The sequence below is a fragment of the Thermobia domestica genome, chromosome 18 (assembly GCF_964235325.1).
Source record: "Thermobia domestica chromosome 18, izTheDome1.hap1.1, whole genome shotgun sequence".
Lineage (NCBI taxonomy): Eukaryota > Metazoa > Arthropoda > Insecta > Zygentoma > Lepismatidae > Thermobia > Thermobia domestica.
Genome location: NC_137471.1, coordinates 125,228,964 through 125,255,196, shown reverse-complemented (window position 1 = coordinate 125,255,196; position 26,233 = coordinate 125,228,964). Strand labels below are relative to the sequence as shown.

The 26,233-nt window shown below is 36.3% G+C and overlaps 1 protein-coding gene across 1 annotated transcript in view; it reads right to left on the bottom strand.

Annotated features, from left to right (window-relative positions):
- Positions 1 to 26,233, bottom strand: part of LOC145674785 (uncharacterized) — a 141,972-nt gene that overhangs the window by 37,012 nt on the left and 78,727 nt on the right. The window contains exon 2 of the mRNA XM_081744994.1: positions 5,700 to 5,748. The gene's annotated coding sequence lies outside the window, so the exon portion shown is untranslated. The remainder of the gene's footprint in view (positions 1 to 5,699; positions 5,749 to 26,233) is intronic.

The following is a 26,233-nucleotide window of genomic DNA, read 5'->3' as shown; positions in this document are numbered from 1 at the left end:
GCTAAGGCTTGTCTTCCTACCGTATGTTAATGTATTTCTTGTGCCACTTTTCCGTACTTTAACTCATGTCCTTTTTATTCATGTACTGTAACTCCTATCCTACTCGACGAACAACCCAATATTGAGCATGGTGTGACTAAACCCCATTTCTTCCTGACGAAACTTCATCCAAATTGAACCACTCACGTATGAAAGCATTTCCTTGTTAGCTACAGTAAGCATAATACACCTTTCTATCATGTATTCGTGCAGTTTGTGCGAGTTTTAGCTTCACTTAAATGTGTTAGGTTGTCTTTCACCAGTAAGACAATCTCCCTCGAATGTCACTTCAATATTGCGATTTCTGCGTTTTGGACTTATGGATACACTTCTACCGGTAAGCATAAGAGTAAAGCATAAGTATAGGAATAAGTGTATCTGCCTTAATATAGTTTTGAATGTCAAGTGACAGTGTTGGATAAGAGTTGTGAATAAGTTATGCCATGAAATCCTGATACTTGTTCCCTTTTGACGGACATAATATCATTCAATGTCACTTATTTCTGGGGTTATTGAGAGTCAAAGTGGATACTACAGACAGAATACGATACTCTGGAGAGGTACCTAAGTAGCTTTGGTGGAATAAAACAAACATTAGGCAGTAGGTCATTTATGTTTCCCATTTCCATGACTGGAAACAAACAATTAACCAAATGTTAAGTAAAAAAAGACAGCGAAGTTTGCTTTTGCTAAGCTAAACAAACATTTTATCCAGTGATGAAGATAAACTTAATAGCATACATATATGCGATAAAGATAAAAAATAAAATATATTTACTTCGTATTATTTATTATTTATTCATTTCGAACAACATTTCTGTCAGATTCAATGTGCAAAAAGGTTCTGTGGCGTACTCACAGCAAGGCATTCAAAAACATGTCACGAAATCGGGCTCTGTAGAACTAAGAGCTGCTCAGCAGAGTGAAATTATCGCTTGCGCAGCAAATGGTTAGGCATTGTCGGATATTGATCGAACAATTTGTAAGTGATTGAATCATTATGCAGGGCAAGAAGATATGGATAGGGTAAAGTCAAGAGGTCGAAGTGGCCGGTCGCGAGCAACGTCTGTGCAACAGGATGCAGATCTTATTATCGAGGTGCGATATCAGCCCTTGCGTCATCGATCCAATTTCAGGGATAGAGCAATAGAATAAGAATATTTGCATGAAACAATTAGACAAAGAATCAAGTCTGCCGGAGTCAATCATGCATATCCCGCAAAGAAAACTGTTCTAACAGAATAGCACAAGACAAGGCATCTTGAATGGGCTGATTTGCACGTGAGAACTCCCCACGCATATTGAGACCTAGTCATCTGGTTGACGAGAAGGTATTCTATTCCGACCAACACGGAAGAGTAATATTATACCTACCACGTGGAACACGATATCAGCCAGAGCAAATATTAGAATTTCACACTCTGGCCGGGTCTCAGCTCAATTTTGAGGTTATATAACAGCTGCGGGTCCTGGTGATCCCGTCTCGGTTTCTGGAAGGATGACCAATGAAGCCTATATTCAAATACTAGAGAAGACGCTACTGCTATAACTGAAAAAAGACATTTCCCAGAGTAGATGAATTCATTTTTATGTATGACATTAGTGCTGTTCATGCATCAAGACAGACGACGGAATTGTTTGATGATCACCCTGAACTGATTTACCTAGACTGGCCTCCAAAATCTCCTTATCATAACTCCGTAGAACATCTTTGGGCTTCCACGGTTCAAGAAATACGTCCACAGACAATGAACAGGAACTTCTTCAGGTTCACATTGTGAAAATCTGGTAACATCTCCGGATGCATCCGGCAGGGTTTTCGAACCTGTAGCCAACATGAGAGACTGTCTGTCTGATACATTGCTGAAAATGGTGATTACACCAAGATTTAATGTCCCCATGGGTAGCACGAGGTGACTTCTATGCTTCTCTTAACTTCTTGGGATAATCATAGTGGGCACGGTTACCCAGTGGTAGAGCGCTCACATCTGGCCCTAACGGTCCCGTCATGTAAGCTTCTGGTGGACTACATCGCATTCGTGGGTTTCCTCAGAGTTCTCCCATTTCCTTCCACATTCCGTATTCCACCAATTCTTTCATAACTTATTTTCATCATCCTTCAGCGCCTGCTTTTTCTGCCTGGTACTACTATGAAGAACTTAAAGTTTACTTTCATATTATTTCTTTGCTATTGTAGAAGCAAATAAAAATTTTATTTCGTTCAATATTTCTTTTTTTATCCAAACACCGTGTCTTTCACGGTCCTCAGGCAACTGAAATTCTTTACTAAGTTTATTATTAGAAATTCCACTAGAAATTCTGGTCAGAATGAAGTTATATATTTTTTACATAGAAAAACTTTTTACGTATTTCCCATTCATGTGTATTATGATATTTTAGTACTTAAGTACCTATTACATAATTGACTCAAAGATAAATGTTTTTGTTTATTTTATTATTATCTGTTGATGTTTCTAAACGTGAGAGAGAAATAACCTCCCATCCTTACACAAATTCATAGAAGTTAATGTATTGTCATTATATTTTATTCCTCTCTTTATTAAGAGTGAGCGCAATCTTCTTTTTTCAACAGAACATAAGAATTCTGCTTTCTTCTTTCATTTATATTTGCATTCCTAGATAAAGATAAGCATTCTCCCACTATTTGATTGTTTCTTTAAATAAGTCATATAATGACAATTTTCTTTGGTTCAGGCAGAGCTCTTGATTTCATGTGACCCGAAAGCTTTACCGTTCCTACTTGTGCTCAAGAAATAATAAGGTTACGGCGTCACTGGGAATCGATCTGCGGACTACAAGACCTTCAGACTAGTTTGCTATACAATACTCCACGAAGCATGGTAGTTAGAAGAAGAAAACTGAGTGATATGTTATGAGAGACATTGCGGCCTCGTTGGTTCGATCCCTACCTGTGCTATGTGAGAATTTACGCAGGTGATTCTGTCATAGAATTTTACTTGTAATTTCGTCAAGACATAGTTCATAAAGGATTAAAGCAACGACACAAATCACAAATAATGATCGAACTTCCAATCCACAGACAAAGGATATCCTTTGTCTGTGTTCCAATCCTTATCGTTGTAGTCACAAGAACTATTTTATTCAAGACGTACGTGAATTTTCGCACCTTCAACAAGGTCGAAACAAAATTCCTTTCTGCTATCACCTAATAAACATTTATATTCTATTGCTTGTTTTCATAAAGTAATAGTTCTATTCGTAAACCCACAAATGTTATATAATATTATTACATCCATGTGTAAACCTAAGAAGTAGCTGATATATATCTCTTCTATTCATATCAATAGCTTCGGTTATGTGACTTCGTATTTCCTTCTTCTGTGGTTCTAAAAATAAAAAAGGACTATTTTCGTCGGAAATTGAGATTGTCACTTTAAGATCTATAATGTAGAGCGTTCCGAAGACAACACACTGGACATTGTTTATTAAAAAAAAAAAAAAAAATGATAAACACTATTCACTAGCTCGTTGTCCATGATTTAGACTTCAGGAAATAAAAATATTTCTTCGCACTATTGTGCCTGCCGAAGTAGAGTGTTGTATTCCTGCACACTTACCCTTCTCAAGTGACTCCATAGTTAAAAGAATCTTCTATTGTGGTAAAGAAAAGAGAACCATGTGCCATCAGGAACAATCGATCTGAGGACCCACGAATTTCAATCTACGTTGTTATCTATTATAAAACGGAGACGCTGCTTACAACAGGAACGATGCATTGAGTGATTTGTAGGAGAAGGACAAAGCATTTTACATCGAATCTTTTCCTTTTTATTGTTCCTCTTTGTGTTTTTCGTACAATGCATGAAATCAAATACATTTTTCGAAAGAGTGTACGGAAATACTGTTTTAACTTATCATAAAACAGGAATCTACAGTTGAAGTGATACGGAGTAATATGTTGCATTTTATTTTCATACCTTCGATAGCAGCAAGAAGCAGACGATACTATTCCACTAAAAACACGTATTTACTTCTTTGAAATATAATACAATTCATAAAAAAAACTGTGTAGGATTCTTCTTTGGCCAATTGAATTGTCTTCAAGTAAATTGTACACTTGTGAGAATATATTCTTTAAAATATCGGTTATAATCTCTATTTATTTTTTTCTAAAATTACTCCTCCTATTCCAAAAACTATGATGTTCATAAACACAATACCAATCAAAAAGTATCATTTATGTAAACACTCAGACAGCAAGTATATCAAAAAGCTGTTACATATATCAATAAATACATCATTTTGCAGACTGTTGTTTGTGAACATTGCAACACCAAGAAGGAGAGTCCTGACTGCGTAGAGCTCACAGGCATCTACGGTGACTTATCTGCAATTGGGTCAACTAATTTCTTCAAATTCAAGAAAATGTCGCCCCAGAAATTAGTGCTCGATTCCCGAAATCAGTGCTGATTTTGTCAAGAGTTAAAGCACAGCAAAATGACTGGGATCATTTCACATTTATCTAACATCTTCGAATCGAAAAATGTTATCAACAGGACATAATGCCGAAAACCTGCTAATTACTGCCCAATTCTTAGAATTCGTGCTGTTTTTTTTTTCTTTTTTTTTTCTTTTTTTTTAATTTTATTACAAGTTCTAGCATATCGAAAATGGAAGGGCCCACCCCACTTCACACTCATCCAACCACATTCTCTGAATCCAAAAATTTTCACGACAGTAATTAAAGCGAATCGGTGTTAATTATTGCCGATTTCCAGAATTATTGCTGTTCTTACTGAGAAGTTGTGGCACATCAAAAGTGACTGGGGCAACTTCATACTGGTCCAACCACTTTCTCCGTATCCATTTTTTTCGTGTCAGGAATTATTGCCGAATTAATCCTAATTAGTGCCCAATTGGCAGTGGGCGCGGTGGCACAGTAGTAGAGCGTTCACCTCCGGTACCGGTACTTGGGGTCCCTGGTTCGATCCCATCTCGCGCCGTGTGGACTTTGTGGTGGGCAAACACAGTGCTTGTGAGTTTTCTCGGGGTTCTCACGTTTCCTCCCACTTTCTTAATTCCACCATTTCTCTCATTTCTCATAATCACCGTCTCTTTTAGCCTAACCGGCATAACCGTGGGACGTAAAACTGAAAGATTTCATTTCATTTTTTTCATATGTACCAGAGTAATTTTAGGCAACGCCAGCAGAATTTCAACACATCCGTTTATGACGCGTGAAATCATACATGTATATAAGTGTTGTTCGAAATAGTATCCATCATAACGTCATCATAGCTACTTGTTCAGTTAACACAAGTGATGTGCTAAAATCATTTACCAAAATTTCTATTTTACACCAAAATGTACTTTATAAAATCTTATCTAGCAAAGTTATTGTAGCTAAGTTATTTCTATCAGGTTTTTATTGATATTGCTGATGATTTTTCAAGATGATAAAAAATGTAATATTACCTTCAAGATACCTACCCATGGAATTGAAATGTAATAAGATGGACCGTTTATAAACCAATAGTCCACCCTGTATATAATCAGATCAAATTGAGAATCTTATAATTATTTTAAAGTCGATTAAAAATGACATTAGTTATTCAATATGTCGAAAAACATTGAGATATTCCTCAAAGAAGTTTAACATCAAGTGCCATTGAACTTACCACGCTAATGACTATTAAAAGTTTGAAGGAGAGGAGAGATCCTAGGCTGCTGCAGAAATAGAAAAATAAGAATGTTAACAAATGTAACTAACAACTTTATTATTATTATTATTATTATTATTATTATTATTATTATTATTATTATTATTATTATTATTATTATTATTATAGTATATGATAACTATTGTTCCTAAAATTCGCCTGATAGTTTAAGGATAGACAGTAACAACGTGATACGTTACACAATTTTCAAATTTACTTTCAATGTATAGAATTGTGTTTCTCAAAAGGTAATTCGTGGGCCATCAGTGATACACAGCGTGGTTTCAGGTGCCATACAAAACATGATAATTTTCCAGTCACATCCAGAAGATGTATAAAATATAGGCGTTAGTAATTTTATATTGTTTTGCTTGAAATAGCCCCATTAAAAACGCCCCTTTCGGTACTACATTTACAACAGTGACAGGGCTGCTCGAATGTTTCAGAGGTGAAAGTGAGGGAGAACGTGAGGGGAGGCCATCCCCTACTTCCAGAAAATATCTATGGCGTCACCTCACTTTCTAAAAATATTACAATGGGCACAGATAAGCAGGGGGACGGCATGACGTAATGCGTCCCCCTACCTTTTCATATCCACTTTTACCCCTGGAACGTGTAAGCAGATTCGGATCAGTCTCATATTTGGGCTGTTGTCGCTGGAGCTTCTCGATTTCGTATTCGGACTAAGCCGATATAGTGCAATTAGCCTTTCCTGACCAGGAGATGGAATTATGACAGTGAATCACAACTGGTTTGTCGAATTGTTCCTAAAATTTCGGTTGGCCATGTTTACTTTGCGTTTGTCAATTGTTATTTGTAAGCTATGCCTTCGTGCATATTATATGTTATTCGTGGCATTAAAGTTTGTGTAAGTTGGTTCTGTGGAGTGTAGATGTACACTCATGTCCAAAATTATTGTCGCATGTCTATAAATATGTTGTTGTAGAAATATAATTTGATAACGAATTCGCCCGGTATTTCTTATAATGTTAGTATGTGTATAATCGGCAAACACATGTATGTGGCAAATTTCATGTTAAAAGAGCAGTAAATAAGAACAATAAAACGAAAATAAAATTTTCTTGTCCATTTAGCAACATTTTGTTTTACTCATTCTAATTTTCGTATTTATAATTCTTTTCCTATGAAATTTACCTCAAATATACATTTCCCGACTCTACATATAGTGTCAGTATTAAAAGTACCCTGCAAAATCATTATGAAATTATATTCTTAGGAGACAGTTATAGATATGCGATAATAATTTTGGACATGAGTGTACATTTAGAGGTCGTTCGGACCCGGCAGGGAGAATGTTTCTTTATAGTTGAGGTGATAGGGGGAAAATGTTGAAACGAATTTTGGTAAAATGGTCCGGACGTAATCTACAACCATATAAAAGTTTCATTGATTTTTGATCCGGGAAGAAACTTGGAATATTTTTACTTTTTATATCCATAAATAAACGCGCAGAGCAACTTTCCACGTAAAATGTGGAAATAGCCAAACGGATAAAGGCAGTGTGTTACTGATAATGAGGTCGATGTTTCGAACCTACTCTTGTTTTTAATATACTAGGGGCTGCTCAAAAATTCATAGCCCAATCTAGAAGAAGTGCAGGTAGAATGATGAAATTGTACAATTTTAAAGTAAATATACCTAGGTATACCTTATATTTTCATATTAATAATGAAATTCTTATTGTATTTTTCAGGCACATGAAGTGATCAAATGGGCCCAAACATCGAATTTCACGAACATCGAGATCAGACCTGTCATCAAATTTATGTGACTTCAACAGTAGGTCTATTTCTCCCAACTAAATATACTCCAAGATTTGTGAAAAGTACTGGAAATCACTGTAAAAGAACAAATGTCAAAATTTCTTATGACACCATTTTCTAAACTGTCTTCAATCTGGATTCTGTTGAAATTATAGTAGAACTCAGCATTGATAAAAGTAACGGATAAGAGATAAAATGGATAAGTAAAAAGTTATTATTTTGGTGTTGTTCGACATTAGCAAAGCATGTCTAACATCACATTAGCATTTCAAACAATGATATCTTGTTACAAAAATTAAAATGGCACTATATATTTTTAGAAGCATCAATTTGATAGATAAAATCATACTTATTGAGAAGGAGACAGTGTATTGTCCCTCTAAACAAGCGATCTGATTGGTTAAAAGTAACAAATGGTGTACCGCAAGGAAGCGTTTTGGGACTATCCTTTTTTTCTCATTGTATACTAATGACGTTACAAATTAAATAAAAGTTGCAAAGTACCATTTATATACTGATGATCTACAATGATATCTTACATCTTCGCTGAAATTAGTAGAATTAATTTGAAATGTTAAACGATGATTCAAATAACATCCTACACTCGTGCAGAAAAAATAACTAGAAAAGAAATTCAAACAAGAGGCGAAATCTATTAGTATGGGTTCGAGATCAATAATAAGTAGCCTTGGCAAGCATTATTACCACTTTAGTCTTAAATGGTACCGTAGTTCTATTCCGAGAGACGTTTTGTAATCTGGAAATCGTTATTAACGAAAACCTTACCTGGTCATGTCATATAAGAAAAATAAGCAGAAAAGCTTACTCAGCCTTACATTCGTTACAGAGACTTAAAACATTGCTTTCTCAAGACATAAAAATTACACTAGTCCACTCACTAGTATTATCTCCCTTGTACCATTGCAACATTGATATCAGAGTTTAACTCAATAACTTTTTTCTCGGTTACAGAGAATACAACAGATTTATATTTAAGAGTCTTCATCCCGACGAAATTAAAATACCGCTAATTTTACATTATGCGATATCTTCAAATAGATAAAAGATAATCAAAATATGGAACAAGAGCGCCCTAGACAATATCATTTTACATGAGATACCGTTATCACGACTCACTTATCTGCTTTCGATTTCGAGCAATTTTGAAAATCGGCATTTATTTCCGCGTTTCTAAACGGCTGAAAATGGAAAGCCACTAGGTGACTTATGATAACGATACCTCATGCAAAATAATATTGTATAGGGCGCTCTTGCTTCACATTTCAATTATCTTTTATCTATTTGAAGATATCACACAATTACTGTAAAATTAGCGGTATTTTAATTTTGCCGGGATGAAGACTCTTAACCTCAAACTTTATGATTATGTGAATCTTCACAGGATGCAACTACAATAGCTTAATCTGAAAAATTTTCGTTTATGTATCAAACTTCAATTGCATTATTCAAAGTTCTGAAGCTTGGTCAACCTGAGTACCTGTATCATCAATTCCAGTTCTCAGAAACTCTCATTCAACAGATACGCTCCACTGAGTCTTTAACTTCGAAAATTCCACCGCATGAAGGAAATTTTTACTCAAAATCATTTACAGTAGACACTATTTGTTTATGGAATTCAGTCTCTGATACAATTAAAAACTCACTAAATGCTTCTCTGTTTAAAAAGAAATTAAAACATTATCTTGTGGCAGACTACCAGTAATCACTGACAGAGAAGTTATACCCTTACGTATTTTCTTCTATATTTTTAAGATTCGTCTCTTTTTATTTTTTTCTCTAGTTATAATGTTATTCTATGTAATGTGTATATTCTTTGCTATTCCCTAACGATTGTAATATTTTGCTAAGTTTAAGACAAGACAAAGTATCTTAATTTTCCCATTCAAAATAAAATAAAAAACTGATTTCCTATTCACTTCCTATCGTTTATATAACTCTCAAACCTTCTTATGAAAATCACGATAAGAGATGTGTACCCTTGAAATGCGTTTTCCCCGAAAGGTAACCAAGAAAGTTCTGTCTTTTTTCACAAACCATCTTCGAACATCGATATGTTAACTAAGACGTACCTGGAAGATCAAAAGTATTCCCCATCAGCATCGACGATGCTCTGCCAACGTTCTGGAAGGCCACAGATTCCATCACGATTGAATTTGGTGCGCTGTGATGGGAAGAAGGTATCAAGTGGAATTTGCACCTCTACTAGGGACTTGAACGGCGTCCTTTAAGGTGATTGTGCAAGGAATGGAGCAGGTGATAATCAGACGGTACAATGTCCAGGGAGTATACCGGATGCAAGGGTGTTTCCCATCCAAGGCGTAGAATGGTGTCTAGGGTCATCCTAACTAAGTGGGGCTTAGTGTTGTTCTGTAACAGGAGGACCCCTTTGCAACTGAAAAGTGCTGGCTCCAGAGTTTTCCGTTTTTCTTGAGCACGGCTCTACTGCTGGCAGTACACAGTTGCATTGATGCTCTGACCAGTTGGTAACAGTTCCCGATACACGATGCTGCGAGCAGTCCACCAAACACACAAGATGGCTTTCTTCTGGTGCAGTGCTGGTTTGGAACCGGTTCATGGGATGCTAACCAATGATGACAGCAACGTGGAGCTTCGTACAGGACCCACTTCTCATTACATGTCAACACCCTGTCTAGACATGGCCTTCTTCCTCAGACGAGACAGCAAAGAAACACTGGTGTCTGGTCACGTTGACTTCTGGGCCCGAAGTCAAATCATGTGAGACCCATCGACCCAACTTGTATGCTTCTCAAGTTGAAGGAGCTGCTGCGGAATGGTTTCTCTACTCACACTGAACTGTAGTGCCAGTTCCTCACATGTCTGGCCACTATTTGACTCAATTGCTGCTTGAAGATCTTCCGGCACATGGTGCATCTTCGTGTGTTCGTCACCGTCCTTAAACTTGTTAAACCACTGCTGCACTATCCACTTAGTCACAAAACCCTCACCAAAAGCCTGGCATATCTTCGCCCCGTTGCAGCTGCATTTGAATCCAGTTTGAACTCGTACAGTATACACGCATTTGTGACGATCTGTTGAAGTCCAATGTTCACTCTGTCCTTACGCAAGTTCACGGCGTAACTGAACTGCCACAATCAGGTACTACGTTGAATATACCCACACCGACAACTGGCCTTCACCTTATCTCCATTCGCATTCAATTCACGGTGTGAGGGCCAATTGAACACAGATCTCCACAAAAAGCGACAGAACTTCCTTGGTTACCTTTATATTTCTTTGGCTTAATCTTTGAAGGTTCCAAGTTTAATACACACAATCACCTTCTGAAACATAGGATATCTTTTGTTTTGTGATATCTTTTGTTATTTGATTGTGTTGCTTGGTAACTGCTTGTTTATTCTTTCCAGAGGATTCCGCGTTTTGTTTTTCTTCGGTTTTTTTTTCAGTTTCCGATTATAAATAGTGTTGTCCTTGTGTTAATTGTGGATAATGAAGTTGACACACAGAATTGATTTGTTGTGACAAATAAATTCACGTTTAGAAACAGACAATAGACTATCGCAGAAGGACTGATACGTGAAAAGGTGTAAGCATAATACGTATAATGAACTAAATAAAGAAATTAAGTCTTTAATATAAAGTTTAACAGATTTTTGATTAAAATTTTATTTTCATAACGGAATTAACATAATGGTCATTACCTACGATAAGAACAGTCAATATGTGTGTTACAAATCCAACATTTGTTTTCACGGAACTTTTATTTGATACCCAAGGAAATTCTATTTTACTTTGGTTAACCTTAACCGAGTCTGAAATTTAATGTAGCTTTCTGTTGAATTATAATACTTCACGCATTCAAGTGCGGTTACTTACTTTTGTGTTTCTTTGTTCTCATGTCGAAAATTAAAATACTAGAGGCTTTCTCAGATATTAAATCTTCTTCGTCATAATTGTTTATTTCATACTATAATATTTAAAATTTAATATTTCGTAGTTCAAGCACGATGTTTATGATGGAAACAATGCTTCTAGCTATTAATAATGATATTGAATGAAGAAAGATAGCTTTTGTTTCAACTTTGAGATTTTTACATATACAGAAGAGTAAATTCACTTACTCAATCATCATCAGATTTTCGAAACGGTTAGGTGCACAGTAGAAACTAGAAATTTTGTAGAAATATTCTCCTTGCAACCTAGTTTACAAATAAGATAGAATTTTGCGTGATGTGATCACTAAAGAAGTAAAAAAAAAAAAAAAGGGTTCTTGAATGCTTTTTCACCGTTCTTCGGATCTAGAAATCTACTAGGAGAAGAACATTAAGATTTCCTTGAAACAATAAAATGGTATCCTAAGCTGCAGATAAGACAGGATTATGACAGATGTAACCCCTTAAGGATCAAAGAGTCTTGAAAGTTTTGTTATCGACCTTCAGATCTGCGGAACTGGATAAATACGGGTAGAACTTCCAAATTTTGTATAAATATTTCCTATCTACCAAAGGTTGACGATATGATGAAGTTTTACGAAATGTGACATCTAAGGGAGAAAAATGGAGGAGAGCGTTGAGTAGCTCCAGTGAAATCAAACTTTCACTACTGAGCGGCGTATTCAAGGATGTTCGAAGTTTAACTCCTTGTTGTTCAGCAAGATACGAGGATTATGCCAAAAGTAAGATCTCCTACTTTTTTAGAAACACAAAGAAACATTAATTTTAATAATGCTTACAAAATTTTAATGCTTGTATACAGAATGTTTCAAAACAACACCGACAACGTTTGGAAGGTGATTCCTGAAACCAAGATAAGACAAAAGTATAGACCAACCTGGGTGCACAAATGCTTCCTTTCAGAATTACAGGCTGCCGTAAACATGAAAAATGAACTCTAAAGGTCCATAGCTTCAATACTATGGGACCTACCGCAGTCGAGTCAAAATTTTATTTAGGAATCAGCATGTGCCATATCCTCATATCCATGATTCTGAAACACATTTTTGGATAGCATACATATTACTTCCTAAGTAAAGTCTTGACCCGATTACGGTGGGTCCCATAATTTTGGAGCTATGGACCTTTAAAGTTCATGTTTTCATCTTTTGGGCAGCTTATAACTCCGAAAGGAAGCATTTGTGCACCCAGGTTGATCTATACTTTTTGTCTTATCTTGGTGTCAGGAATCACCTCCCAAACGTTGCCGGTGTTGTTTTGAAACACACTGTATTTATTTGTTTTGCTAAGTAATCACAACTTCGGTCGATGCATTTTGTAGGCGCTGTGACAGTTTTTGTATGGCCAACTCGGTATCATGTGTATGGGGAAGTTTGAACCTCGTCTTTCACCTTATCGTCCTTGCTTAAGAACATTTCGGCCAAATGTTGTTTCAAACCAGGGGACAGACGCTAGTCGTTACGTTAGTTTGCTCAATTTTCGTAATTGTCTTGTCGGAAAATTAACAATCTTCCGGTCCTTTCTTCGTTGTGAATTTAAGTACATTCAGCTGCAAACTTTCTACATCACTTGCAAACATTTTTGACATACATGCACAAATCGCCATGCACTTCCATCAATCGGCAATGAATTTTAATCGGCTTAACCCTTTTCGGGTTTAAAAAATGTGATAACTACGTCAACTTTGAAGGTTAGAGTGACTTCGCCATTCAGCTCAGAAGGCGTGTATCACTTTCCATCTATTGCCTTTGATTGATTGGGTTTCACGTCTTTTCAGTACGGAGGCAAAATGAGACCTGATTTTATGTTTAACGTGGAGTTCGAATCGATAGTCAAGTTTTTATTTGAGGCGAGTATTCCTACCAGAAAACGAACCAGAGACCACGCAAAAAAATAAGCCCACGGATTAGCCACTCTGCCGTGAAAGAACACTGTTTACTCTTAGCTGTGCTCCGATTATTGCTGTGATTCCTTTACAAATTACAAAACAACTAATGACTATAAACAGTGAAAGCTTGTGGAGTACTTTATTATTAGATTTCAGATCTATGTTATGCAAAAGTGTTGGAAATCTTATGGAAGGACCGTGTCCGTTAGTCGTTTGTCTGCCTACAGATATCTTAACAAAATTGGTAAGAGATATTGCAAAGCTGTTGCCGGGATCGATTCAGCATCCCAAGAATAAGGTTCATCTCCTACATCAATCCTATACTAAAATCGGAAGTAGTCATTTCCGGTATCGAAAATTATCGCCACAGAACAAAAACGACCATAGGTAGCATCAAGGAAAAATATTATCTCCACATTATAACTACTAAAACCGGAAGTAGTAAAATTTACTTCCAGTCTCAACTTAGACCACCATTCAACAAAACGGTAACAGGTAACGACAAGCATTTTTTGGGAATCGATTCAGGGACGCAAGGAGACACGCTATTAGCCATAACACTGTACTAAAAGCGGAAGTGGTGGAACTTCTTTGTACTTCCACTTTCAAGATTGATCTTCATAGAGCAAAAAACGGTAAGAGATATCGAACAAGCGTTTTTTAATAGATTCACCTTCGCAAGGATAGATCCCATCTCCTCCGTTGATCCTCTATTGAAACGGAAAACGATAAATTCAACTGTTTCCGCTATCAACGTTTATTGTCATAGAACGGAAACTGCAATAGATAGCGACAAGAGGTTCACTGAAATTAATTCGTTGTGTGAAGAAAATACACGATCTCTATCCACAATACTCTATTGAAATTGGAAATGATATAAATGTATTTGTACTCCCGGTATTGACATTGTCCTCCATTGAGAAAAAACAGTAATAGATGTCGAGAAGTGGTTTAACAGAATAGATCCAAGGAATAGTTCAGCGTTTAACCTCCTCCGTTAACCCAAACAGCAACGAAAAGTTTTCAAAACATTTTTAAAACGTAACATCATTTTCCTTCAGAAAATGTATCTTATTTTCCTTAAGGAAAGATATTCCATATGTTATTCAAACCATTTTCTAAATAATTCTACAAATGTTTTTGGAATGATAATCAAAATATTGTGGGTACGTTTTATAGTCCATTAGAAAAGATTCCCCTCCCCCCAAAATGTTCTTAGTTTGATTTCCAAACATCACTGAAAACGTATTTAGAACATTTTGTATAATTTTAACGGAACTGTTTCTAAAATGTTTTGCAGCAATATTTTAAAATTATTTGTAAATATGTCACAAAATAATTTGTCAAGGATGTTGTCGTTCAGATGGTAAACGACCTGATGGCATGACATTAGTTTCTTGGTTGAAAGGCAAATCACTAGTGTGGGACTTTACGTGTTCAGATACCTTTGCCCATTCAAGTCTTCCTTTAGCTGTTATGAATGCTGGAGCTGTTGCTAGTCGTAGAGAAGTAGAAAAGCAAAGGGAATATAACAACCTCCTTGATAAATTTATTTTTGCTCCAATTGTCATCGAGACTAGTGGTGCTTGGGGATCTGCAAGTCTTGATTTTATTAGAAAATTAGGCAGACGCATTTCGATCGTTACTGGAGATATTCGTTCAACATCTTTCCTAATTCAACGCATATCTATTGTTATCCAACGTGACAACGTGTCGTCGGTTCTTGGCACCTTACCACATGAAAAAGAACTAGATGAAGTATTTTTTCTCTAACACAGAGGACAACACTGAACATTTATACAACTGGACGACATACTATACAAATAAGGTGTAATATCATTGGATGGCGTAGAAAAGCAGACAGTAACACTAGATATGATGCCGTTGATAGGTGGTTTTCTACCCCTTCCTTTGGTTCGACTATCGAAATATATTTCCTGTTGACTTAATTATTTTTTCTTAATTGTTTCGTAAATTTATTTAATGCAATTGTTACAATTTTATTCAAATTATTATATTTTTCTGTTATTCTGTTAGCGATTATTGTTCCATTCCTCATTTATGCCTGTTGTTATTTTAGTTGAATGTCGAATAATTTTGAATTGTAATAAATTTGTCAAGAATAAAGATTTTTTTGCTAAACACTATTACAATGTATTATGTGCATTAATGAAAATTATATCTGAACATTTCTAATTGATCTTCAATGTTATTTCATGTTCTCTGAAACGTAGAGAATAAAAGAATAAAAGGTAGTACGTATCAAAAACATATTCAAACGTGTTTTCCAGAAGTTTTATAATACAGTAGAAAATGTTTGGAGAATATATTAAACTAATTTCAAATATGAATTCAAAATATTTTAGATTCATTTATGATTCTAATTACAAAATATTTATTTTTTAAAACAGTACTGATATGCTTTTGATTTGTTATTGTAAATTGGTTCAAAACGTACATAAAATATCTCCTAACAACTTTTTGTTTACGCAGGGAATGTTTTAAATACACTGCGTGTTAATTCTTTTATAAATGATTTTTCAGCACCACAATAACATATTAACATGATTTCAAAGCTGAATAAGATACATACTGAAAAACTTTCCAACATATGAGTTATTAAGATACTTTGATTTTATTTCACGATTTCGCAATTCAGTTGATGGGATGGTAGAAGCTTGTGTATGTGATGCAGGAACATCGATGTAGAGCATACAGAAATTTCTAGTATTACATAAATTTGTGAAAATGAAATCAAGATATTGTAACTCATATGGTAGAAAATGTTTTCAGTATGCATCTACTTTAGTTTTGCAGAAACAAACGAATATGAAATGATGTAAGGATGTTATCGTGATGATGGAAAAAATTAAGAAAGGAATTATATTATACAGACGGATATATTTTAATTCATGAATTTCGAAAAAGTGATCTGTTGACCTACGATAACTTTCGTACGAAAAATATATGTAGGTTTGATTTTTATAATTACTTTGAATATATTTTTAGCTTTCGCAAATATCTTCACGGTTTGGGTTTAAAATCAGTTGTAAATTCCCTTCCTATTCCAGATTTTGGAAACATTTTCCACTATAGTTTTCGTAAAAATTATTCGATTTTAATACAATATAGTGTAGATGTTATATGAAGCTTTCCCAAAATCATTGCTGCTTGGGACTGAAGTCACTCAACTATGTGTGATTGAATTCAACACATACACGTCATTTTGATCTTACAAATACACCCCATGATAATTTTCTAAAAATGTGTCCGAGGTCGATGCAATATTTTAAAATGAAATAGCGCCATATATTTTCTCTAAGGTTCCCTAATCATCTCTACTGGTTGATGTTGAAATCGAATTCAGCCCGTGCTCATTTGTAGAAACATATTCCACGCAAGTTTCATTAAATTTATCGTTTTTCTCTCCTTTTTTTAATATTGTGTGTATTTTATTCGGCACTCGACTTATTCTGATTATTTCGGGTTTAAATTAGAGGAAAGAGGATGAAATGTGCCTTATTTTATGAAAATATTTACGATAATTTCCTTAAAAAGTAACTTATTTTCGTGGAACATTGTGTGTACTTTCTTACAAACTTCCGAACCGAGTTTCTTGATTTTGATTAGGACCTAATCATTAGTACGTTTCTTTTTCACACTACATTGAGACGGTTTTATCAGCACATGTGGAACAGTTCGTTGAATTAGTGGAGAGGAAAGTTAGGCTTGGTTTTAATATAGAGACAACCTGTCATATTGTAACTGTAGCTATGAAAGTTTTGGTGACCGTTTTTGAGGACAATAATTTCAAGGGATTGTGGCCTCAAAGATCTCCTTATATTACGCCAACATATTTTTTTCTATAGGAACATTCAAAGGAACAGGTCTTTCGTCATAAACCAAGAAATGTGGAGCACTTGAAGAGAAGCATTGTGTCCTCCGTTGCTGAAGTCACTCCTGTCATGCAATGGAAAGCGTTTTCTAACCAGTGCTGGGCATCGAAATCGGTTTTTCGGTTTTCTTGGAAAACCGAAATCAGCAGGTTCAGTCTTAAACTGGTTTTTGTTTATAAAACTGGTTACGCTTTTTAACTATTTTCTATCAATTCGGATTCGGTTTTAAAATCGATTCAATCTTCTATGAAATCAACTTCGGTTTTAAAACCCGTTTGGTTTTCTTTCAAACCAGTTCCGTTTTTATTATCAAACGGTTTTGGTTTTAAAACTTGTTCAGTTTTCTATAAAAACTTTTTTGCTTCTTCGTAAATTCTTTGGAAATGACTCTTACAGAAATCACTTACACCGAACGTCCGATGCTGCAAAACGGTTTTTGTACTAGTCTCGTTTCCATTTAATGGATGTAGCGAAATAGAAGAATAATGTTATCTCCAATTGTAGTAAAAAGTGTTCTTGTGGTTTCTGCAATCTCCTGTTCTGCAACCTCCTGTTTGATTGTTCGTAGAACAGTCATATCAGTAACAAACTTTTCTTCCTAAATTTTCTTCCACATCAGATGAAAATAACAGCATAATTTCCTTTAGGAAATTCTTTCTAGGGAAGTGATTATTTGTATATTCGCAGAAAGACTGATTTGTGTTACATATACTAGTTATTTCTGGCATTTTAGAATTATCTGGAGGTAGATCTGAACACCTTTGAAGGTCATACCCGGGTTATCCTCTGAGAGAAACACTGAATACCAGGCCAGTTTCTAAATACAGACCAGTTTACTTCTCACCTTAGTTTTCAGGTTACATCTTCATGTTACGAGTCAAGTGACGCATAATAGAACAAACAGAGTAATAATAAAATTAATTAAGATACAGGCTACGACCAAACGTTTGTTTTACTATTTAACAAAAAAATTAATAGTTGTGTAAAATTTATTTTTCTTTATCTTATACTCTCTCTCTCTTACGCTTGCTCAGTCGCTTTCTTCTACTTTGCGTAATAGCTTTTCTATTATTTTTCCATATACATTAACTGCAAATAATACATGATCAGTGACATCGAACAAAAGAAAGCGCACATCACAATGACTCACGCACTGCGAAACTGTCGTATTTACTTACTATTTTATTTGTATACATTCGAAGTGCTCAGGAGGAAAACGTGGTAAGTGACAAATGAAAGTTTAAAGACACTGAAAGTTGTATGTTTGAATGTGTGAAAAACAAACTCTTAATTTAACATTTTTTTTTAAAAAAAATAGCAAATGTAATTTATATAGATGCTTATTATTATTTTTTAAAAAATTACATTCTATGCGATATATTTTTTCTGGCAGTGCCGCAAACTATCCAACTCAAAAATAGTAAAACTGTCACTTACCATGTATTCCGCCCAGGTACTCGTTTATTACATTGATATTTCTTCACCTTTTATGAATTATTACTCATGTGATGTCATCTCTTAATGTACATGCTCTTAAATAAACGCAAAGAAGTTGCGAGATAAATGGTAAAACTACTTAGAAGCTTCAAAATCAATTTTATATAGCATGTTTTGTAAATTGAGGAGAGTTTCGTGTTGAAAGAGTCAAAATCTGTATTATTTTATTTTACTGTTGAATACACTTTAAAACTCTAAATACGAGGAAGGTAAATATGTAACAGATATATACTTGAAAATTCAGTCTTTCCACAACTAAAGTTATATAAACCCTACGTAGATAGGCCTATATAAAAAGTTAAGATACAAGAACATGCTTGCACAATGATGAAATTTGCAAAAACGAAACACAATTTGTAGTACACACAAATTACAAACAAATTAATAGGATAGTCTGATTTCGTTTTGTCGATAAACTCACCAAATTTTATCTATAGTAGTTGAATGATCGCAACAGTAATAATCTGTACGTATTTTGTGTTTGTTTGCACAAAATGGTGTTGCTTATAATCCGTCAGAAAGTTGTGCGAAGTTTTCAGTTTGCTAAATCGAAATATCCTCTAAACATATCGAGAGGAGCCGACAAAAAACAACACCGACAAAAAACACCAAGCAGTCATTCTACTGTTTGGTCGCATAAACAATTATTGGAAAGGAAAGACCCTGTTTATTTTTGATTTTGTAGTCTAGCATACCTTTTCTAAGCTACAGTAGTTCCCCAGTAAAAATGTAATCCAATAATACTTCAGTAACCATCGAACGTTCTCGGGTCTCCTAGCCTCATCCTTCCTCCGCCTGCAACGCAGGGTCTGTGGGAGTATAAGGTACGCCACTGATCGGGCTCTTTTCCTTTGAAGTGAATACAGTTATAGGAGAAATGTATTCACAAATGTTGTAACATTTTGCTGCTTCTCGTATAGGCCTATCATATGGATACACTTTCAAATATGACATCCGATACTCATTCCCATCCGCATTGTGCATCGGAGGTCACAAAATTCCTCTAAAACATTTTTTCCTCATAATTGTATTGGAAAGGGAGGCTCTGTTCATTAACTCCCGAGCTAACCTGATTTGTTGGAGATACAACACTATTCCGTGTGTACCGAATAGAAAATAGTGCAAGCCTTAGGCGATCTTCGACAAAGAATCATATCTTTCTGTGTATCTATGACGCCTCAAACATTACAGACCACTGGGATGTTGTGTACCGTCTTGATTGTTGTCGAACAAAGGAGCGCACATGGAGATATGTTAAATACACTGAATGTTTTCTATTGATAATAAAACCGAAGATTCTATCACCATTGGTTGCTAAGTTATTTTAATTTCTTACTGGTACATATTTATCCGGACATCCTCTATTTACTCCTCTAGCAAGTTAAATAGTATGGGGGGAGTCAGAATTCAATATTTTCCTACGAAGCATATCAAAATATTTTTTGGAAGGGCCAAGAAAAACTTAGGAAGGTTGACCTTCCTAGCACAGTCAAAATGCGGACCTTTCTTTACAAGTATAACAGATAAACAGTTTTTATTCATATTACAATTTCTTCTAATTATTGCACAAGACCATGCAACTCTATGATAAAGCACAGAAAAATATTTCATTCCTGATTCCTCCATTTAACTTGAACATTCATGACTAAACTTCTAATCAAAACTTTATTCTATATTCTAAAACTCTTACATCATTAAGAAAGATCTGGTTGGATTGAAAAAAACTAGAGGTTTACAGAAAATCGAAAATTGAGTCAAAGGTAAAACATAATTATCGAAAAAAGAGCCGAAATTAAGTAGTATATCAACTAAAATCCTATCCAGGTATTGATAAAAACAGAAACTGGATTTTAATAAGAAACTCGAAAGCAATTTTTGTTACAAAGCCGAAGACAGTTTTGTTATGAACACTAAGTGGGATTAAAGACCTTATACATGAGTAAGGTTTCAATACAAGGAACTCCAAACGAGACCGATATACTTAAAAACTTATACTTACTTCGATGAAAATTGTACTAGTTTCAGACCGAAACTGATTTGGACAAAACGGAAACCGGTTTCTTTTCCAAGAATGCCAAATCTGGTTTCGACAAGAAACCAAACCGTGTTTAAAGAGAACTGTGCTGTTACGGTGAAAACCGAACAATATTTTGGAGGAAACCAAACCAATTTTGGTAAAAACTGGTCCGGTTTTCGGGGAAAACCAAACTAGTTTCTCTAAATTAAAAAAAATGAACCGATTTTTGAAGAAAACCAATTTCGGAGAAAAACGAAATGTTGTAAAAACCGGTTTGGCACATTCCTGTTTCTAACCTAAACACGCGTATTTGCCTTTGTGAGAGACAGTAATGAACTCATTTGTTGCATTTTCTATGAGCTATTGTACTATGTAATAATTCTGCTAATAAATATGTCTGAATATGGTATATACCAAGTTATGTACAACAAGTATCAAATATTCTATTACTTTTTAATGATTACTCGATTTTAAGAGCACTACGCCGCACTCCTTTCGAAATGTGCGTGCAGAGAAGAATGGAAAAAATAAGATGTCTCGAAGTAAAACCAAATGGGTAAGTGTTGGAAATAGTAGGGTTGGAAAAAGGAAGAGAGACCGATTAAGACATTGTATCAGAAGGAACTGTATCATAAGCGACATGCTGAAAGATACGATGGAAAGAAAAAGAAGGAAGAACGAAAAAGGTTCAATAATTGATCTTTTAAAAACAGAAAATTCCCACGTGGAGACAAAGAGGTTAACTGAAGACAATGATGTATTGAAGTTTCTCAGTTTGCAGCAAATTACCTGCCAATAACGGTAGAATATCTATAATGACGCTATACTTCCGTGACTTCGGCGTACATGGGAAGCAGATGTAACCAGAACAAGTACACATTAGACACATTAGTACACAAGTACACACTCTTCGGTTTTCCCCAAGTACACATTTACACATTAGACAGAGGCTGGTGATCTCTAAGGCAAGTTGGAACGAAGGTACAAACAGAAAATATTTCCAGACGCTGCCAAAAATCGAACCCGGCTCCCTAATTGACAAGTAGACACCTTACCTATTAAGCCACCATGGCAGCGAACATTACAAAAAAAATCTGTATAATATGGGCACGATCTCGGACGGACGTGCATAGATACAGTGTGCAGGTTGCCTGAAACGTGCCCTCCATAGATAAAATGATAATAAATTATTTAATAGTTCTTTTATTGGAGTGAATAATGCTCTCTCGGGACGAACATGTGGAAACAGTGTTGATGTGGGAAATGAGTTTAATCGAGCCATCCCGAACCAGTATTTCACACTACTGTGGGGCAAATTGGTGAATATGTTTAAAGAAATGAAGGACGTATGAGGAAGCAATTGAACTATATTATGTCCCCGCTGTGATCAACAATTTCTTGAGTTGATTTTGAGTTTAACGTTCCTCCCAGCAGCGAGGCTATATGAGACGGGATCTAGTGTTTAACGTGGAACTGAACCACATGAGCTCTGCCGGGAATCGAACCCGGGTCTCCCACACCACGCGTACGCTAATGGCTGAGCTGCGAAGGAGCTCTCAACAATTTGTGATTTCGCCTACAAGCATGTGGGAAACTCAACAGAGAGCACACTGAAAATTATTGTGATTTTGTCTATAGTGAGGGAGTTTACGTACACCCTGTATATTGGATTTCCATAGGAAGCAACGAAAAATAATTAATATTTTATTTCGTTCCCCTGCACATAGAAGAAATCTAAGGAACAGGGATCCCGCATAACGCGCAGTTGGAAAACACTAAAATATATATTCGCAGTTAGTTTAAATCAATTCAAAAGGAAATGAATCAAAGGAACAGTGATATTGAGATGAAGGGGAAATCCAGTGGCCACATTTCCTGTTTATTCTTGCATTAAAATTAACACACTTCCTTATTAAATTGTCGGCTTCGACTTTGCTAAATCGCTTCCTTTTGGGTTTCTGTGGTATTCTAAACATAAGTCGCGGAAATTCAGCTGCATTTCTGACAATGGTGCCAGGAAGAAACATTCAGAAAGAGACAGACTCTTAAGCTGATAGCGAAAGACAATCAGAAACGTGCTTATTTCTTCTCAATCACAGGTAAATTCACTATAATTTTGATATTATTATTATTATTATTATTATTATTATTATTATTATTATTATTATTATTATTATTATTATTATTATTATTATTATTATTATTATTATTGTACCTCAGTTATTCCATGAAGGTTAATGCAAGCAAAATTGTAAGCAAGACTCATGTTCCTGGTTAGGCTCAACTTCAATAATTCTGCGACCACGATTAGGCAGGATCCCTCATAAACGGAGAGAAAGCCGAAGTTCAAGTCAAAGCTGGCGCTAGCCACACTGAGGATGGCAAACCCTTTGCTCAGTGAGGATAGTGATCACAAGATCGAAAGAACACGTGTCTTAACTAAGGTAGACAGACCGAGCTCAAGTAAGTGCGAACCTGAGCAAGCAAGAGACCTCATTGAGGTTAGTGAGCACAAGCCTCTCATCTGTGCGAGCCAGAATGATAGCTAGTTCCAAAAATCGCTGTCTCTGATTTTTTTTTCACATGAGCACTAGAAACACGACCCGCTCGGGATAGTAATGATCCCAGAAGTATGCATACATTTTTTCACGCGCTACTCTAGCCAGCTGTTTCACGCGCTATCCTAGCCAGTTGTTTTAAGTTGGTCACAAAATTTATATCATGAAGTACAAGGGGAACAAAACGAGCCCTATATCATGGAGTACAAGGGGAACAAAACGAGCCCTGCGGGGCTTCTAACCCGTTCCTACTACTACTACTACTTATCTGCACAAAAGTAAGTAAATCACTTTTTTGAGTATTATTTTCATATTATTTTAATTTAAAAAGTGTTATAAAAATGTAAAATAAATGTAAAAGAATTATCCTCGGGCCGGGTTTGAACTCACGCCACTAGCCCACTCGGCCACGAAGACCAACAAGAACAACAACAACAACAACAATCGTTTGATTTCTGCTATTTGAATGCAACGTGGCAAGAAATGGAGAACGCCAACCAATCAGAACTGTTTTTCGTTCCTACTTCCGGGAGCATTACTCTCCTGAGCTGGTCCTCTAGAAACGTTCCTATTTAGTTTCGAATGGGGTGCGAAGATGAGAGAACAAAGCGAATTTCCTTCGTTTTCTGCATACCTTCAGTGGGCCCTACATTGTCATTAGTTGTCGAATTTATTTATTTATTATGTAAGTACTTGTTTAGCAAGTTTCGTAGCCGATGAATACCAATGTCTACTGCACTTTACTAAGTAAAATTAAAAGTGACTTTTTTTTTTTAAAAAAATCACATTTTAATGTGAATTAAACCCCTGCCCAGAACAAAAATGAAAATGAAATGAAATCTTCATGTTTAACGTCTCATTGTTATAGGCCTACCCTTTAGACTAACGGAGACGATGATTAAGGCAAGTGAATGATGATGGAAGAAATGGTGGAAGGAGAAAGTGGAAGGAAACGGGAGTACCTCGAGGAAAACCCCGGACACGATGTTGTCCACCACAAACTTACTTGGCCTTGGATCAAACCAGGGACCCGACACACCAGAGATCTCAATTGTGAATTTCTTTATAAGTAAGGGCCGCGGTGGCTCAGTGTTAGAGCTTTCACCTCTATTGCACGAGGTCATTGGTTCGATCCCAGCTTCCGCCAAGTGAGCTTTATGGTGGACAAACACCGTGTGCGTTGGTTTTCTCGGAGTTCTCCCATTTCCTCCGACTTTATTCATTTCACCATTTCATTCATGTCTCATCATCACCGTTTCCTTTAGCCTAGCCGGCATAAGTGGGACGTAAAACTTACTGATTTCATTTCATTTCCTTCATAAAGAAATAGGGCACGTAAGTTCTAGCTCTGCAAAAAGAAAGTAGATTTATATATGTTACTATTAACAATAAACGGGTTCAAACATTCCATCTCTACAGAGAATAATTTCTCTTCGTTGAAACAATTATAAGGGTAACCAAGAAAGTTCTGACGCTTTTTCACCCACCACCTTCCAACATCAATATCTCATCTAAGAAGTACCTCGAAGATCAAAAATAGTCAACATCAGCATCGACGACAACGTCCTGGAAGGCCATGGATTTCATCGCGGTAGAAATTGGTGGGCCGTGAACCGAAGAAGGTATCAAGTGCATTTTGCCCCTCTACTAGGGATTTGAACTGGCGTCCTCTGATTGTCCAAGGAATGGAACAGGTAATAATCGGATGGTGCAATGTCCGGACAGTATAGCAGATACAATAGTGTTTCCCATCCAAGGCGTAGAATGGTGTCCTGGGTCATCCAACGTAGGGCTTAGCGTTGTCCTATAACAGGAGGAATCTTTGCGATTCAGAAGTGCTGGGTTCAAAGTTTTGACTTTTCTTGAACACGATGCGACTGCTGGTAGTACACAGTTGCATTGATGCTCTGCCCACCTGGTAGCAGTTTTCGATGCACGATACCGCAAGCAGTACACCAAACACACAGGAGGACCGTCTGGTGCAGTGATGATTTCGGCTGTTTTCGAACCGATCATGGGATGCTAACTAATGGTTACGGCGCCGTGAAGCTTCGTACAGGACCCACTTCTCATCACATGTCAACATACTATTCAAAAATGGCTCCTTCCTCAGACGACACAGCAAAGAAACACAGATGTCTGCTCGCGTTGCCTTCTGGCTCGGAGTCAAATCATGTGGGAACCATCGACACAACTTGTACTGCTTCCCAAGTTGATGTAGGTGCTGCCGAATGGTTTCTCCACTCACACTGAATTATAGACCCAGTTCCTCACATGTCTGGACACTGTTCGTCTCAATTATTGCCTGAAGATCTTCATTTTGTACATATGTCGGTCTTCCGGCACGTGGTGCATCTTCTAGTGTTTCGCCACCGTGCTTAAACTTGTTAAACCATCGCTGCACTATTTGCGTAATCACGACACCCTCACCAAAGGCCAGGTACATCTTCCGTCCCGCTGCAGCGGCGTTTGACCCCAGTTTGAACTCGTAGAGAATACATGCCCTTACGACGCTCTGTGGAGGTCCCATGTTCACTCTGTCCTTACGTAAGTTCACATTGGAACTCAACTTCCACAACCAGGTAGTATCTTCGAAAGTGCAGTATGGTAGTGAAACTAGTGCTAACGAGAAGGAGTCGGCAACAATGCAAGGTAATCTTCCCTCTGTTTGGGCTCCAGTCGGACAAACAACAGCAGCGGCAAGGGTGAATGAAAAGGAATATCCTGTCCTTCGACAAACAAAAAGAAGAGGAGGAGCACGACCTCAGGGGACTTTTCGAAATTGACAGGAAACGTTCAATGACCCTCAAGGTAAGACTTTGAAAACTGAATGCTCTAATGTGTTTGAAAGTGGTAAAAAAAAATAGAACATTTACGTATGTGCTATATGAATGTGCGA